Source organism: Pleurodeles waltl, chromosome 7 (assembly GCF_031143425.1).
Source record: "Pleurodeles waltl isolate 20211129_DDA chromosome 7, aPleWal1.hap1.20221129, whole genome shotgun sequence".
Lineage (NCBI taxonomy): Eukaryota > Metazoa > Chordata > Amphibia > Caudata > Salamandridae > Pleurodeles > Pleurodeles waltl.
This window is the reverse complement of record NC_090446.1, coordinates 1,220,639,236-1,220,655,251: the sequence shown is the minus strand read 5'-3', so window position 1 is coordinate 1,220,655,251 and position 16,016 is coordinate 1,220,639,236.

Here is a 16,016-nt window from a genome sequence, read left to right as displayed (position 1 = left end):
AATTTCCTTCCACCCAGCGTTCCCCCAAGTCTCCCGATAAAAATGATACCTCACTTGTGTGGGTAGGCCTAGTACCCGCGACAAGAAATGCCCCAAAACGCAACGTGGACACATCCCATTTTTTTAAAGAAAACAGAGGTGTTTTTTGCAAAGTGCCTGCCTGTAGATTTTGGCCTCTAGCTCAGCCAGCACCTAGGGAAACCAACCAAACCTGTGCATTTTTGAAAACTAGAGACCTAGGGGAATCCAAGATGGGGTGACTTGTGGGGCTCTGACCAGGTTCTGTTACTCGGAATCCTTTGAAAACCTCAAAATTTGGCTAAAAAAACACGTTTTCCTCACATTTCGGTGACAGAAAGTTCTGGAATCTGAGAGGAGCCACAAATTTCCTTCCACCCAGCGTTCCCCCAAGTCTCCCGATAAAAATGATACCTCACTTGTGTGGGTAGGCCTAGTACCCGCGACAGGAAATACCCAAAACGCAACGTGGACACATCCCATTTATTGAAAGAAAACCGAGATGTTTGTTGCAAATTTCCTACCTCTAGATTTTGGCCTCTAGCTCAGCCGGCACCTAGGGAAACGTACCAAACCTGTGCATTTTTGAAAACTAGAGATCTAGGGGAATCCAAGATGTGGTGACTTGTGGGGCTCTGACCAGGTTCTGTTACCCTGATTCCTTTGCAAACCTCAAAATTTGGCTAAAAACACACATTTTCCTCACATTTCTATGACAGAAAGTTCTAGAATCAGAGAGGAGCCACAAATGTCCTTCCACCCAGGGTTCCCCCAAGTCTCCCGATAAAAATGATACCTCACTTGTGTGGGTAGGCCTAGTAGCCGTGACAAGAAATGCCCCAAAACGCAACGTGGACACATCCCATTTTTTGAAAGAAAACAGAGGTGTTTTTTGCAAAGTGCCTGCCTGTAGATTTTGGCCTCTAGCTCAGCCGGCACCTAGGGAAACCAACCAAACCTGTGCATTTTTTAAAACTAGAGACCTAGGGGAATCCAAGATGGGGTGACTTGTGGGGCTCTGTTCAGGTTCTGTTACCCAGAATCCTTTGAAAACCTCACAATTTGGCTAAAAAAACACGTTTACCTCACATTTCGGTGACAGAAAGTTCTGGAATCTGAGAGGAGCCAGAAATTTCCTTCCACCCAGCGTTCCCCCAAGTCTCCCGATAAAAATGATACCTCACATGTGTGGGTAGGCCTAGCACCCGCGACAGGAAATGCCCCGAAGCGCAACGTGGACACATCACATTTTTTAAAAGAAAACAGAGGTGTTTTTTGCATAGTGCCTACCTGTAGATTTTGGCCTTTAGCTCAGCCGGCACCTAGGGAAACCTACCAAACCTGTGCATTTCTGAAAACTAGAGACCTGGGGGAATCCAAGATGGGGTGACTTGTGGGGCTCTGACCAGGTTCTGTTACACAGAATCCTTTGCAAACCTCAAAATTTGGCTAAAAAAACACATTTTCCTCACATTTTGGTGACAGAAAGTTCTGAAATCAGAGAGGAGCCACAAATTTCCTTTCACCCAGTGTTCCCCCAAGTCTCCCGATAAAAATGATATCTCACTTGTGTGGGTAGGCCTAGTACCCGCGACAAGAAATGCCCCAAAACGCAACGTGGACACATCCCATTTTTTGAAAGAAAACAGAGGTGTTTTTTGCAAAGTGCCTGCCTGTAGATTTTGGCCTCTAGCTCAGCCAGCACCTAGGGAAACCAACCAAACCTGTGCATTTTTGAAAACTAGAGACCTAGGGGAATCCAAGATGGGGTGACTTGTGGGGCTCTGACCAGGTTCTGTTACTCGGAATCCTTTGAAAACCTCAAAATTTGGCTAAAAAAACACGTTTTCCTCACATTTCGGTGACAGAAAGTTCTGGAATCTGAGAGGAGCCACAAATTTCCTTCCACCCAGCGTTCCCCCAAGTCTCCCGATAAAAATGATACCTCACTTGTGTGGGTAGGCCTAGTACCCGCGACAGGAAATACCCAAAACGCAACGTGGACACATCCCATTTTTTGAAAGAAAACCGAGATGTTTGTTGCAAATTTCCTACCTCTAGATTTTGGCCTCTAGCTCAGCCGGCACCTAGGGAAACGTACCAAACCTGTGCATTTTTGAAAACTAGAGATCTAGGGGAATCCAAGATGTGGTGACTTGTGGGGCTCTGACCAGGTTCTGTTACCCAGATTCCTTTGCAAACCTCAAAATTTGGCTAAAAACACACATTTTCCTCACATTTCTATGACAGAAAGTTCTAGAATCAGAGAGGAGCAACAAATTTCCTTCCACCCAGGGTTCCCCCAAGTCTCCCGATACAAATGATACCTCACTTGTGTGGGTAGGCCTAGTAGCCGTGACAAGAAATGCCCCAAAACGCAACGTGGACACATCCCATTTTTTGAAAGAAAACAGAGGTGTTTTTTGCAAAGTGCCTGCCTGTAGATTTTGGCCTCTAGCTCAGCCGGCACCTAGGGAAACCAACCAAACCTGTGCATTTTTTAAAACTAGAGACCTAGGGGAATCCAAGATGGGGTGACTTGTGGGGCTCTGTCCAGGTTCTGTTACCCAGAATCCTTTGAAAACCTCACAATTTGGCTAAAAAAACACGTTTACCTCACATTTCGGTGACAGAAAGTTCTGGAATCTGAGAGGAGCCAGAAATTTCCTTCCACCCAGCGTTCCCCCAAGTCTCCCGATAAAAATGATACCTCACATGTGTGGGTAGGCCTAGCACCCGCGACAGGAAATGCCCCGAAGCGCAACGTGGACACATCACATTTTTTAAAAGAAAACAGAGGTGTTTTTTGCATAGTGCCTACCTGTAGATTTTGGCCTTTAGCTCAGCCGGCACCTAGGGAAACCTACCAAACCTGTGCATTTCTGAAAACTAGAGACCTGGGGGAATCCAAGATGGGGTGACTTGTGGGGCTCTGACCAGGTTCTGTTACACAGAATCCTTTGCAAACCTCAAAATTTGGCTAAAAAAACACATTTTCCTCACATTTTGGTGACAGAAAGTTCTGAAATCAGAGAGGAGCCACAAATTTCCTTTCACCCAGTGTTCCCCCAAGTCTCCCGATAAAAATGATATCTCACTTGTGTGGGTAGGCCTAGTACCCGCGACAAGAAATGCCCCAAAACGCAACGTGGACACATCCCATTTTTTGAAAGAAAACAGAGGTGTTTTTTGCAAAGTGCCTGCCTGTAGATTTTGGCCTCTAGCTCAGCCAGCACCTAGGGAAACCAACCAAACCTGTGCATTTTTGAAAACTAGAGACCTAGGGGAATCCAAGATGGGGTGACTTGTGGGGCTCTGACCAGGTTCTGTTACTCGGAATCCTTTGAAAACCTCAAAATTTGGCTAAAAAAACACGTTTTCCTCACATTTCGGTGACAGAAAGTTCTGGAATCTGAGAGGAGCCACAAATTTCCTTCCACCCAGCGTTCCCCCAAGTCTCCCGATAAAAATGATACCTCACTTGTGTGGGTAGGCCTAGTACCCGCGACAGGAAATACCCAAAACGCAACGTGGACACATCCCATTTTTTGAAAGAAAACCGAGATGTTTGTTGCAAATTTCCTACCTCTAGATTTTGGCCTCTAGCTCAGCCGGCACCTAGGGAAACGTACCAAACCTGTGCATTTTTGAAAACTAGAGATCTAGGGGAATCCAAGATGTGGTGACTTGTGGGGCTCTGACCAGGTTCTGTTACCCAGATTCCTTTGCAAACCTCAAAATTTGGCTAAAAACACACATTTTCCTCACATTTCTATGACAGAAAGTTCTAGAATCAGAGAGGAGCAACAAATTTCCTTCCACCCAGGGTTCCCCCAAGTCTCCCGATACAAATGATACCTCACTTGTGTGGGTAGGCCTAGTAGCCGTGACAAGAAATGCCCCAAAACGCAACGTGGACACATCCCATTTTTTGAAAGAAAACAGAGGTGTTTTTTGCAAAGTGCCTGCCTGTAGATTTTGGCCTCTAGCTCAGCCGGCACCTAGGGAAACCAACCAAACCTGTGCATTTTTTAAAACTAGAGACCTAGGGGAATCCAAGATGGGGTGACTTGTGGGGCTCTGTCCAGGTTCTGTTACCCAGAATCCTTTGAAAACCTCACAATTTGGCTAAAAAAACACGTTTACCTCACATTTCGGTGACAGAAAGTTCTGGAATCTGAGAGGAGCCAGAAATTTCCTTCCACCCAGCGTTCCCCCAAGTCTCCCGATAAAAATGATACCTCACATGTGTGGGTAGGCCTAGCACCCGCGACAGGAAATGCCCCGAAGCGCAACGTGGACACATCACATTTTTTAAAAGAAAACAGAGGTGTTTTTTGCATAGTGCCTACCTGTAGATTTTGGCCTTTAGCTCAGCCGGCACCTAGGGAAACCTACCAAACCTGTGCATTTCTGAAAACTAGAGACCTGGGGGAATCCAAGATGGGGTGACTTGTGGGGCTCTGACCAGGTTCTGTTACACAGAATCCTTTGCAAACCTCAAAATTTGGCTAAAAAAACACATTTTCCTCACATTTTGGTGACAGAAAGTTCTGAAATCAGAGAGGAGCCACAAATTTCCTTTCACCCAGTGTTCCCCCAAGTCTCCCGATAAAAATGATATCTCACTTGTGTGGGTAGGCCTAGTACCCGCGACAAGAAATGCCCCAAAACGCAACGTGGACACATCCCATTTTTTGAAAGAAAACAGAGGTGTTTTTTGCAAAGTTCCTGCCTGTAGATTTTGGTCTCTAGCTCAGCCGGCACCTAGGGAAACCTACCAAACCTGTGCATTTTTGAAAACTAGAGACCTAGGGGAATCCAAGATGGGATGACTTGTGGGGCTCTGACCAGGTTCTGTTACCCAGAATCCTTTGAAAACCTGAAAATTTGGCTAAAAAAACACGTTTTCCTCACATTTCGGTGACAGAAAGTTCTGGAACCTGAGAGGAGACACAAATTTCCATCCATCCAGCGTTCCCCTAAGTCTCCCGATAAAAATGATAACTCACTTGTGTGGGTAGGCCTAGCGCCCGCTACAGGAAATGCCACAAAACGCAAAGTGGACACATCACATTTTTTGAAAGAAAACAGAGGTGTTTTTTGCAAAGTGCCTACCTTTTGACTTTGGCCTCTAGCTCAGCCGGCACCTAGGGAAACCTACCAAACCTGTGCATTTTTTAAAACTAGAGACCTAGGGGAATCCAAGATGTGGTGACTTGTGGGGCACTGACCAGGTTCTGTTACCCAGAATCCTTTGCAAACCTCAAAATTTGGCTAAAAAAACACATTTTCCTCACATTTTGGTGACAGAAAGTTCTGGAATCAGAGAGGAGCCACAAATTTCCTTCCACCCAGCGTTCCCCCAAGTCTCCCGATAAAAATGATACCTCACTTGTGTGGGTAGGCCTAGTACCCGCGACAAGAAATGCCCCAAAACGCAACGTGGACACATCCCATTTTTTTAAAGAAAACAGAGTTGTTTTTTGCAAAGTGCCTGCCTGTAGATTTTGGCCTCTAGCTCAGCCAGCACCTAGGGAAACCAACCAAACCTGTGCATTTTTGAAAACTAGAGACCTAGGGGAATCCAAGATGGGGTGACTTGTGGGGCTCTGACCAGGTTCTGTTACTCGGAATCCTTTGAAAACCTCAAAATTTGGCTAAAAAAACACGTTTTCCTCACATTTCGGTGACAGAAAGTTCTGGAATCTGAGAGGAGCCACAAATTTCCTTCCACCCAGCGTTCCCCCAAGTCTCCCGATAAAAATGATACCTCACTTGTGTGGGTAGGCCTAGTACCCGCGACAGGAAATACCCAAAACGCAACGTGGACACATCCCATTTTTTGAAAGAAAACCGAGATGTTTGTTGCAAATTTCCTACCTCTAGATTTTGGCCTCTAGCTCAGCCGGCACCTAGGGAAACGTACCAAACCTGTGCATTTTTGAAAACTAGAGATCTAGGGGAATCCAAGATGTGGTGACTTGTGGGGCTCTGACCAGGTTCTGTTACCCAGATTCCTTTGCAAACCTCAAAATTTGGCTAAAAACACACATTTTCCTCACATTTCTATGACAGAAAGTTCTAGAATCAGAGAGGAGCCACAAATTTCCTTCCACCCAGGGTTCCCCCAAGTCTCCCGATAAAAATGATACCTCACTTGTGTGGGTAGGCCTAGTAGCCGTGACAAGAAATGCCCCAAAACGCAACGTGGACACATCCCATTTTTTGAAAGAAAACAGAGGTGTTTTTTGCAAAGTGCCTACCTGTAGATTTTGGCCTCTAGCTCAGCCGGCACCTAGGGAAACCAACCAAACCTGTGCATTTTTTAAAACTAGAGACCTAGGGGAATCCAAGATGGGGTGACTTGTGGGGCTCTGTCCAGGTTCTGTTACCCAGAATCCTTTGAAAACCTCACAATTTGGCTAAAAAAACACGTTTACCTCACATTTCGGTGACAGAAAGTTCTGGAATCTGAGAGGAGCCAGAAATTTCCTTCCACCCAGCGTTCCCCCAAGTCTCCCGATAAAAATGATACCTCACATGTGTGGGTAGGCCTAGCACCCGCGACAGGAAATGCCCCGAAGCGCAACGTGGTTACATCACATTTTTTAAAAGAAAACAGAGGTGTTTTTTGCAAAGTGCCTACCTGTAGATTGTGGCCTGTAGCTCAGCCGGCACCTAGGGAAAACTACTAAACCTGTGCATTTTTGAAAACTAGAGACCTAGGGGAATCCAAGATGGGGTGACTTGTGGGGCTCTGACCAGGTTCTGTTACCCAGAATCCTTTGCAAACCTCAGAATTTGGCTTACAAAAACACATTTTCCTCACATTTTGGTGACAGAAAGTTCTGGAATCAGAGAGGAGCCACAAATTTCCTTCCACCAAGCGATGCCCCAAAGTCCCCCATTAAAAATGATACCTCACTTGTGTGGGTAGGCCTAGCGCCCGCAACAGGAAATGCCCCAAAACGCAACGTGCACAAATCACATTTAAAAAAAAAAAGAAAACAGAGGTGTTTTTTGCATAGTGCCTACCTGTAGATTTTGGCCTTTAGCTCAGCCGGCACCTAGGGAAACCTACCAAACCTGTGCATTTCTGAAAACTAGAGACCTGGGGGAATCCAAGATGGGGTGACTTGTGGGGCTCTGACCAGGTTCTGTTACACAGAATCCTTTGCAAACCTCAAAATTTGGCTAAAAACACACATTTTCCTCACATTTCTATGACAGAAAGTTCTAGAATCAGAGAGGAGCCACAAATTTCCTTCCACCCAGCGTTCCCCCAAGTCTCCCGATAAAAATGATACCTCACTTGTGTGGGTAGGCCTAGTAGCCGCGACAAGAAATGCCCCAAAACTCAACGTGGACACATCCCATTTTTTGAAAGAAAACAGAGGTGTTTTTTGCAAAGTGCCTGCCTGTAGATTTTGGCCCCTAGCTCAGCCGGCACCTAGGGAAACCAACCAAACCTGTGCATTTTTTAAAACTAGACACCTAGGGGAATCCAAGGTTTGGTGACTTGTGGGGCTCTGACCAGGTTCTGTTACCCAGAATCCTTTGCAAACCTCACAATTTGGCTAAAAAAACACATTTTCCTCACATTTCTGTGACAGAAAGTTCTAGAATCAGAGAGGAGCCACAAATTTCCTTCCACCCAGCGTTCCCCCAAGTCTCCCGATAAAAATGATACCTCACTTGTGTGGGTAGGCCTAGTACCCGCGACAAGAAATGCCCCAAAACGCAACGTGGACACATCCCATTTTTTTAAAGAAAACAGAGGTGTTTTTTGCAAAGTGCCTGCCTGTAGATTTTGGCCTCTAGCTCAGCCAGCACCTAGGGAAACCAACCAAACCTGTGCATTTTTGAAAACTAGAGACGTAGGGGAATCCAAGATGGGGTGACTTGTGGGGCTCTGACCAGGTTCTGTTACTCGGAATCCTTTGAAAACCTCAAAATTTGGCTAAAAAAACACGTTTTCCTCACATTTCGGTGACAGAAAGTTCTGGAATCTGAGAGGAGCCACAAATTTCCTTCCACCCAGCGTTCCCCCAAGTCTCCCGATAAAAATGATACCTCACTTGTGTGGGTAGGCCTAGCACCCGCGACAGGAAATGCCCCAAAACGCAATGTGGACACATCACATTTTTTGAAAGAAAACAGAGGTGTTTTTTGCAAAGTGCCTACCTGTAGATTTTGGCCTGTAGCTCAGCCGGCACCTAGGGAAACCTACCAAACCTGTGCATTTTTTAAAACTAAAGACCTAGGGGAATCCAAGATGGGGTGAATTGTGGGGCTCTGACCAGGTTCTGTTACCCAGAATCCTTTGCAAACCTCAAAATTCGGCTTAAAAAAACAAATTTTCCTCACATTTTGGTGACAGAAAGTTCTAGAATCAGAGAGGAGCCACAAATTTCCTTCCACCCAGCGTTCCCCCAAGTCTCCCGATAAAAATGATACCTCACTTGAGTGGGTTTGCCTAGCGCCCGCGACAGGAAATGCCCCAATAAGCAATATGGACACATCTCATTTTTTTAAAGAAAACAGAGGTGTTTTTTGCAAAGTGCCCACCTGTAGATTTTGGCCTCTAGCTCAGCCGGCACCTAGGGAAACCTACCAAACCTGTGCATTTTTGAAAACTAGAGACCTAGGGGAATCCAAGATGGGGTGACTTGTGGGGCTCTGAACAGGTTCAGTTACCCAGAATCCTTTGCAAACCTCAAAATTTGGCTAAAAAAACACATTTTCCTCACATTTTGGTGACAGAAAGTTCTGGAATCAGAGAGGAGCCACAAATTTCCTTCCACCCAGCGTTCCCCCAAGTCTCCCGATAAAAATGATACCTCACTTGTGTGGGTAGGCCTAGTAGCCGCGACAAGAAATGCCCCAAAACGCAATGTGGACACATCACATTTTTTGAAAGAAAACAGAGGTGTTTTTTGTAAAGTGCCTACCTGTAGATTTTGGCCTCTAGCTCAGCCGGCACCTAGGGAAACCTACCAAACCTGTGCATTTGTGAAAACTAGAGACCTAGGGGAATCCAAGATGGGGTGACTTGTGGGGCTCTGACCAGGTTCTGTTACCCAGAATCCTTTGAAAACTTCAAAATTTGGCTAAAAAAACACGTTTTCTCACATTTCGGTGACTGAAAGTTCTGGAATCTGAGAGGAGCCACAAATTTCCTTCCACCCAGCGTTCCCCCAAGTCTCCCGATAAAAATGATACCTCACTTGTGTGGGTAGTCCTAGTACCCGCGACAGGAAATGCCCCAAAACGCAACGTGGACACATCCCATTTTTTGAAAGAAAACAGAGGTGTTTTTGCAAAGGGCCTACCTGTAGATTTTGGCATCTAGCTCAGCCGGCACCTAGGGAAACCTACCAAACCTGTGCATTGTTTAAAACTAGAGACGTAGGGGAATCCAAGATGGGGTGACTTGTGGGTCACTGACCAGGTTCTGTTACCCAGAATCCTTTGCAAACCTCAAAATTTGGCTAAAAAAACACATTTTCCTCACATTTTGGTGACAGAAAGTTCTAGAATCAGAGAGGAGCCACAAATTTCCTTCCACCCAGGGTTCCCCCAAGTCTCCCGATAAAAATGATACCTCACTTGTGTGGGTAGGCCTAGTAGCCGCGACAAGAAATGCCCCAAAACGCAACGTGGACACATCCCATTTTTTGAAAGAAAACAGAGGTGTTTTTTGCAAAGTGCCTGCCTGTAGATTTTGGCCTCTAGCTCAGCCGGCACCTAGGGAAACCAACCAAACCTGTGCATTTTTTAAAACTAGAGACCTCGGGGAATCCAAGATGGGGTGACTTGTGGGGCTCTCTCCAGGTTCTGTTACCCAGAATCCTTTGAAAACCTCACAATTTGGCTAAAAAAACACGTTTACCTCACATTTCGGTGACAGAAAGTTCTGGAATCTTAGAGGAGCCAGAAATTTCCTTCCACCCAGCGTTCCCCCAAGTCTCCCGATCAAAATGATACCACACATGTGTGGGTAGGCCTAGCACCCGCGACAGGAAATGCCCCGAAGCGCAACGTGGACACATCACATTTTTTAAAAGAAAACAGAGGTGTTTTTTGCAAAGTGCCTACCTGTAGATTGTGGCCTGTAGCTCAGCCGGCACCCAGGGAAAACTACTAAACCTGTGCATTTTTGAAAACTAGAGACCTAGGGGAATCCAAGATGGGGTGAATTGTGGGGCTCTGACCAGGTTCTGTTACCCAGAATCCTTTGCAAACCTCAAAATTCGGCTTAAAAAAACAAATTTTCCTCACATTTTGGTGACAGAAAGTTCTAGAATCAGAGAGGAGCCACAAATTTCCTTCCACCCAGCGTTCCCCCAAGTCTCCCGATAAAAATGATACCTCACTTGAGTGGGTTTGCCTAGCGCCCGCGACAGGAAATGCCCCAATAAGCAATATGGACACATCTCATTTTTTTAAAGAAAACAGAGGTGTTTTTTGCAAAGTGCCCACCTGTAGATTTTGGCCTCTAGCTCAGCCGGCACCTAGGGAAACCTACCAAACCTGTGCATTTTTGAAAACTAGAGACCTAGGGGAATCCAAGATGGGGTGACTTGTGGGGCTCTGAACAGGTTCAGTTACCCAGAATCCTTTGCAAACCTCAAAATTTGGCTAAAAAAACACATTTTCCTCACATTTTGGTGACAGAAAGTTCTGGAATCAGAGAGGAGCCACAAATTTCCTTCCACCCAGCGTTCCCCCAAGTCTCCCGATAAAAATGATACCTCACTTGTGTGGGTAGGCCTAGTAGCCGCGACAAGAAATGCCCCAAAACGCAATGTGGACACATCACATTTTTTGAAAGAAAACAGAGGTGTTTTTTGTAAAGTGCCTACCTGTAGATTTTGGCCTCTAGCTCAGCCGGCACCTAGGGAAACCTACCAAACCTGTGCATTTGTGAAAACTAGAGACCTAGGGGAATCCAAGATGGGGTGACTTGTGGGGCTCTGACCAGGTTCTGTTACCCAGAATCCTTTGAAAACTTCAAAATTTGGCTAAAAAAACACGTTTTCTCACATTTCGGTGACTGAAAGTTCTGGAATCTGAGAGGAGCCACAAATTTCCTTCCACCCAGCGTTCCCCCAAGTCTCCCGATAAAAATGATACCTCACTTGTGTGGGTAGTCCTAGTACCCGCGACAGGAAATGCCCCAAAACGCAACGTGGACACATCCCATTTTTTGAAAGAAAACAGAGGTGTTTTTGCAAAGGGCCTACCTGTAGATTTTGGCATCTAGCTCAGCCGGCACCTAGGGAAACCTACCAAACCTGTGCATTGTTTAAAACTAGAGACGTAGGGGAATCCAAGATGGGGTGACTTGTGGGTCACTGACCAGGTTCTGTTACCCAGAATCCTTTGCAAACCTCAAAATTTGGCTAAAAAAACACATTTTCCTCACATTTTGGTGACAGAAAGTTCTAGAATCAGAGAGGAGCCACAAATTTCCTTCCACCCAGGGTTCCCCCAAGTCTCCCGATAAAAATGATACCTCACTTGTGTGGGTAGGCCTAGTAGCCGCGACAAGAAATGCCCCAAAACGCAACGTGGACACATCCCATTTTTTGAAAGAAAACAGAGGTGTTTTTTGCAAAGTGCCTGCCTGTAGATTTTGGCCTCTAGCTCAGCCGGCACCTAGGGAAACCAACCAAACCTGTGCATTTTTTAAAACTAGAGACCTCGGGGAATCCAAGATGGGGTGACTTGTGGGGCTCTCTCCAGGTTCTGTTACCCAGAATCCTTTGAAAACCTCACAATTTGGCTAAAAAAACACGTTTACCTCACATTTCGGTGACAGAAAGTTCTGGAATCTTAGAGGAGCCAGAAATTTCCTTCCACCCAGCGTTCCCCCAAGTCTCCCGATAAAAATGATACCACACATGTGTGGGTAGGCCTAGCACCCGCGACAGGAAATGCCCCGAAGCGCAACGTGGACACATCACATTTTTTAAAAGAAAACAGAGGTGTTTTTTGCAAAGTGCCTACCTGTAGATTGTGGCCTGTAGCTCAGCCGGCACCCAGGGAAAACTACTAAACCTGTGCATTTTTGAAAACTAGAGACCTAGGGGAATCCAAGATGGGGTGACTTGTGGGTCTCTGACCAGGTTCTGTTACCCAGAATCCTTTGCAAACCTCAGAATTCGGCTTACAAAAACACATTTTCCTCACATTTTGGTGACAGAAAGTTCTGGAATCAGAGAGGAGCCACAAATTTCCTTCCACCCAGCGATGCCCCAAAGTCCCCCATTAAAAATGATACCTCACTTGTGTGGGTAGGCCTAGCGCCCGCAACAGGAAATGCCCCAAAACGCAACGTGCACAAATCACATTTAAAAAAAAAAAGAAAACAGAGGTGTTTTTTGCATAGTGCCTACCTGTAGATTTTGGCCTTTAGCTCAGCCGGCACCTAGGGAAACCTACCAAACCTGTGCTTTTCTGAAAACTAGAGACCTGGGGGAATCCAAGATGGAGTGACTTGTGGGGCTCTGACCAGGTTCTGTTACACAGAATCCTTTGCAAACCTCAAAATTTGGCTAAAAAAACACATTTTCCTCACATTTTGGTGACAGAAAGTTCTGGAATCAGAGAGGAGCCACAAATTTCCTTTCACCCAGTGTTCCCCCAAGTCTCCCGATAAAAATGATATCTCACTTGTGTGGGTAGGCCTAGTACCCGCGACAAGAAATGCCCCAAAACGCAACGTGGACACATCCCATTTTTTGAAAGAAAACAGAGGTGTTTTTTGCAAAGTTCCTGCCTGTAGATTTTGGTCTCTAGCTCAGCCGGCACCTAGGGAAACCTACCAAACCTGTGCATTTTTGAAAACTAGAGACCTAGGGGAATCCAAGATGGGGTGACTTGTGGGGCTCTGACCAGGTTCTGTTACCCAGAATCCTTTGAAAACTTCAAAATTTGGCTAAAAAAACACGTTTTCTCACATTTCGGTGACTGAAAGTTCTGGAATCTGAGAGGAGCCACAAATTTCCTTCCACCCAGCGTTCCCCCAAGTCTCCCGATAAAAATGATACCTCACTTGTGTGGGTAGTCCTAGTACCCGCGACAGGAAATGCCCCAAAACGCAACGTGGACACATCCCATTTTTTGAAAGAAAACAGAGGTGTTTTTGCAAAGGGCCTACCTGTAGATTTTGGCATCTAGCTCAGCCGGCACCTAGGGAAACCTACCAAACCTGTGCATTGTTTAAAACTAGAGACCTAGGGGAATCCAAGATGGGGTGACTTGTGGGTCACTGACCAGGTTCTGTTACCCAGAATCCTTTGCAAACCTCAAAATTTGGCTAAAAAAACACATTTTCCTCACATTTTGGTGACAGAAAGTTCTAGAATCAGAGAGGAGCCACAAATTTCCTTCCACCCAGGGTTCCCCCAAGTCTCCCGATAAAAATGATACCTCACTTGTGTGGGTAGGCCTAGTAGCCGCGACAAGAAATGCCCCAAAACGCAACGTGGACACATCCCATTTTTTGAAAGAAAACAGAGGTGTTTTTTGCAAAGTGCCTGCCTGTAGATTTTGGCCTCTAGCTCAGCCGGCACCTAGGGAAACCAACCAAACCTGTGCATTTTTTAAAACTAGAGACCTCGGGGAATCCAAGATGGGGTGACTTGTGGGGCTCTCTCCAGGTTCTGTTACCCAGAATCCTTTGAAAACCTCACAATTTGGCTAAAAAAACACGTTTACCTCACATTTCGGTGACAGAAAGTTCTGGAATCTTAGAGGAGCCAGAAATTTCCTTCCACCCAGCGTTCCCCCAAGTCTCCCGATAAAAATGATACCACACATGTGTGGGTAGGCCTAGCACCCGCGACAGGAAATGCCCCGAAGCGCAACGTGGACACATCACATTTTTTAAAAGAAAACAGAGGTGTTTTTTGCAAAGTGCCTACCTGTAGATTGTGGCCTGTAGCTCAGCCGGCACCCAGGGAAAACTACTAAACCTGTGCATTTTTGAAAACTAGAGACCTAGGGGAATCCAAGATGGGGTGACTTGTGGGTCTCTGACCAGGTTCTGTTACCCAGAATCCTTTGCAAACCTCAGAATTCGGCTTACAAAAACACATTTTCCTCACATTTTGGTGACAGAAAGTTCTGGAATCAGAGAGGAGCCACAAATTTCCTTCCACCCAGCGATGCCCCAAAGTCCCCCATTAAAAATGATACCTCACTTGTGTGGGTAGGCCTAGCGCCCGCAACAGGAAATGCCCCAAAACGCAACGTGCACAAATCACATTTAAAAAAAAAAAGAAAACAGAGGTGTTTTTTGCATAGTGCCTACCTGTAGATTTTGGCCTTTAGCTCAGCCGGCACCTAGGGAAACCTACCAAACCTGTGCTTTTCTGAAAACTAGAGACCTGGGGGAATCCAAGATGGAGTGACTTGTGGGGCTCTGACCAGGTTCTGTTACACAGAATCCTTTGCAAACCTCAAAATTTGGCTAAAAAAACACATTTTCCTCACATTTTGGTGACAGAAAGTTCTGGAATCAGAGAGGAGCCACAAATTTCCTTTCACCCAGTGTTCCCCCAAGTCTCCCGATAAAAATGATATCTCACTTGTGTGGGTAGGCCTAGTACCCGCGACAAGAAATGCCCCAAAACGCAACGTGGACACATCCCATTTTTTGAAAGAAAACAGAGGTGTTTTTTGCAAAGTTCCTGCCTGTAGATTTTGGTCTCTAGCTCAGCCGGCACCTAGGGAAACCTACCAAACCTGTGCATTTTTGAAAACTAGAGACCTAGGGGAATCCAAGATGGGATGACTTGTGGGGCTCTGACCAGGTTCTGTTACCCAGAATCCTTTGAAAACCTGAAAATTTGGCTAAAAAAACACGTTTTCCTCACATTTCGGTGACAGAAAGTTCTGGAACCTGAGAGGAGACACAAATTTCCATCCATCCAGCGTTCCCCTAAGTCTCCCGATAAAAATGATAACTCACTTGTGTGGGTAGGCCTAGCGCCCGCTACAGGAAATGCCACAAAACGCAAAGTGGACACATCACATTTTTTGAAAGAAAACAGAGGTGTTTTTTGCAAAGTGCCTACCTGTTGACTTTGGCCTCTAGCTCAGCCGGCACCTAGGGAAACCTACCAAACCTGTGCATTTTTTAAAACTAGAGACCTAGGGGAATCCAAGATGTGGTGACTTGTGGGGCACTGACCAGGTTCTGTTACCCAGAATCCTTTGCAAACCTCAAAATTTGGCAAAAAAAACACATATTCCTCACATTTCTATGACAGAAAGTTCTAGAATCAGAGAGGAGCCACAAATTTCCTTCCACCCAGCGTTCCCCCAAGTCTCCCGATAAAAATGATACCTCACTTGAGTGGGTTTGCCTAGCGCCCGCGACAGGAAATGCCCCAAAACGCAATATGGACACATCTCATTTTTTTAAAGAAAACAGAGGTGTTTTTTGCAAAGTGCCTACCTGTAGATTTTGGCCTCTAGCTCAGCCGGCACCTAGGGAAACCTACCAAACCTGTGCATTTTTGAAAACTAGAGACCTAGGGGAATCCAAGATGGGGTGACTTGTGGGGCTCTGACCAGGTTCTGTTACCCAGAATCCTTTGCAAACCTCAAAATTTGGCTAAAAAAACACATTTTCCTCACATTTTGGTGACAGAAAGTTCTGGAATCAGAGAGGAGCCACAAATTTCCTTCCACCCAGTGTTCCCCCAAGTCTCCCGATAAAAATGATACCTCACTTGTGTGGGTAGTCCTAGTACCCGCGACAAGAAATGCCCCAAAACGCAACGTGGACACATCTGATTTTTTTAAAGAAAACAGAGGAGTTTTTTGCAAAGTGCCTGCCTGTAGATTTTGGCCTCTAGCTCAGCCGGCACCTAGGGAAACCTACCAAACATGTGCATTTTTTAAAACTAGAGACCTAGGGGAATCCAAGATGGGGTGACTTGTGGGGCTCTGACCAGGTTCTGTTACCCAGAATCCTTTGA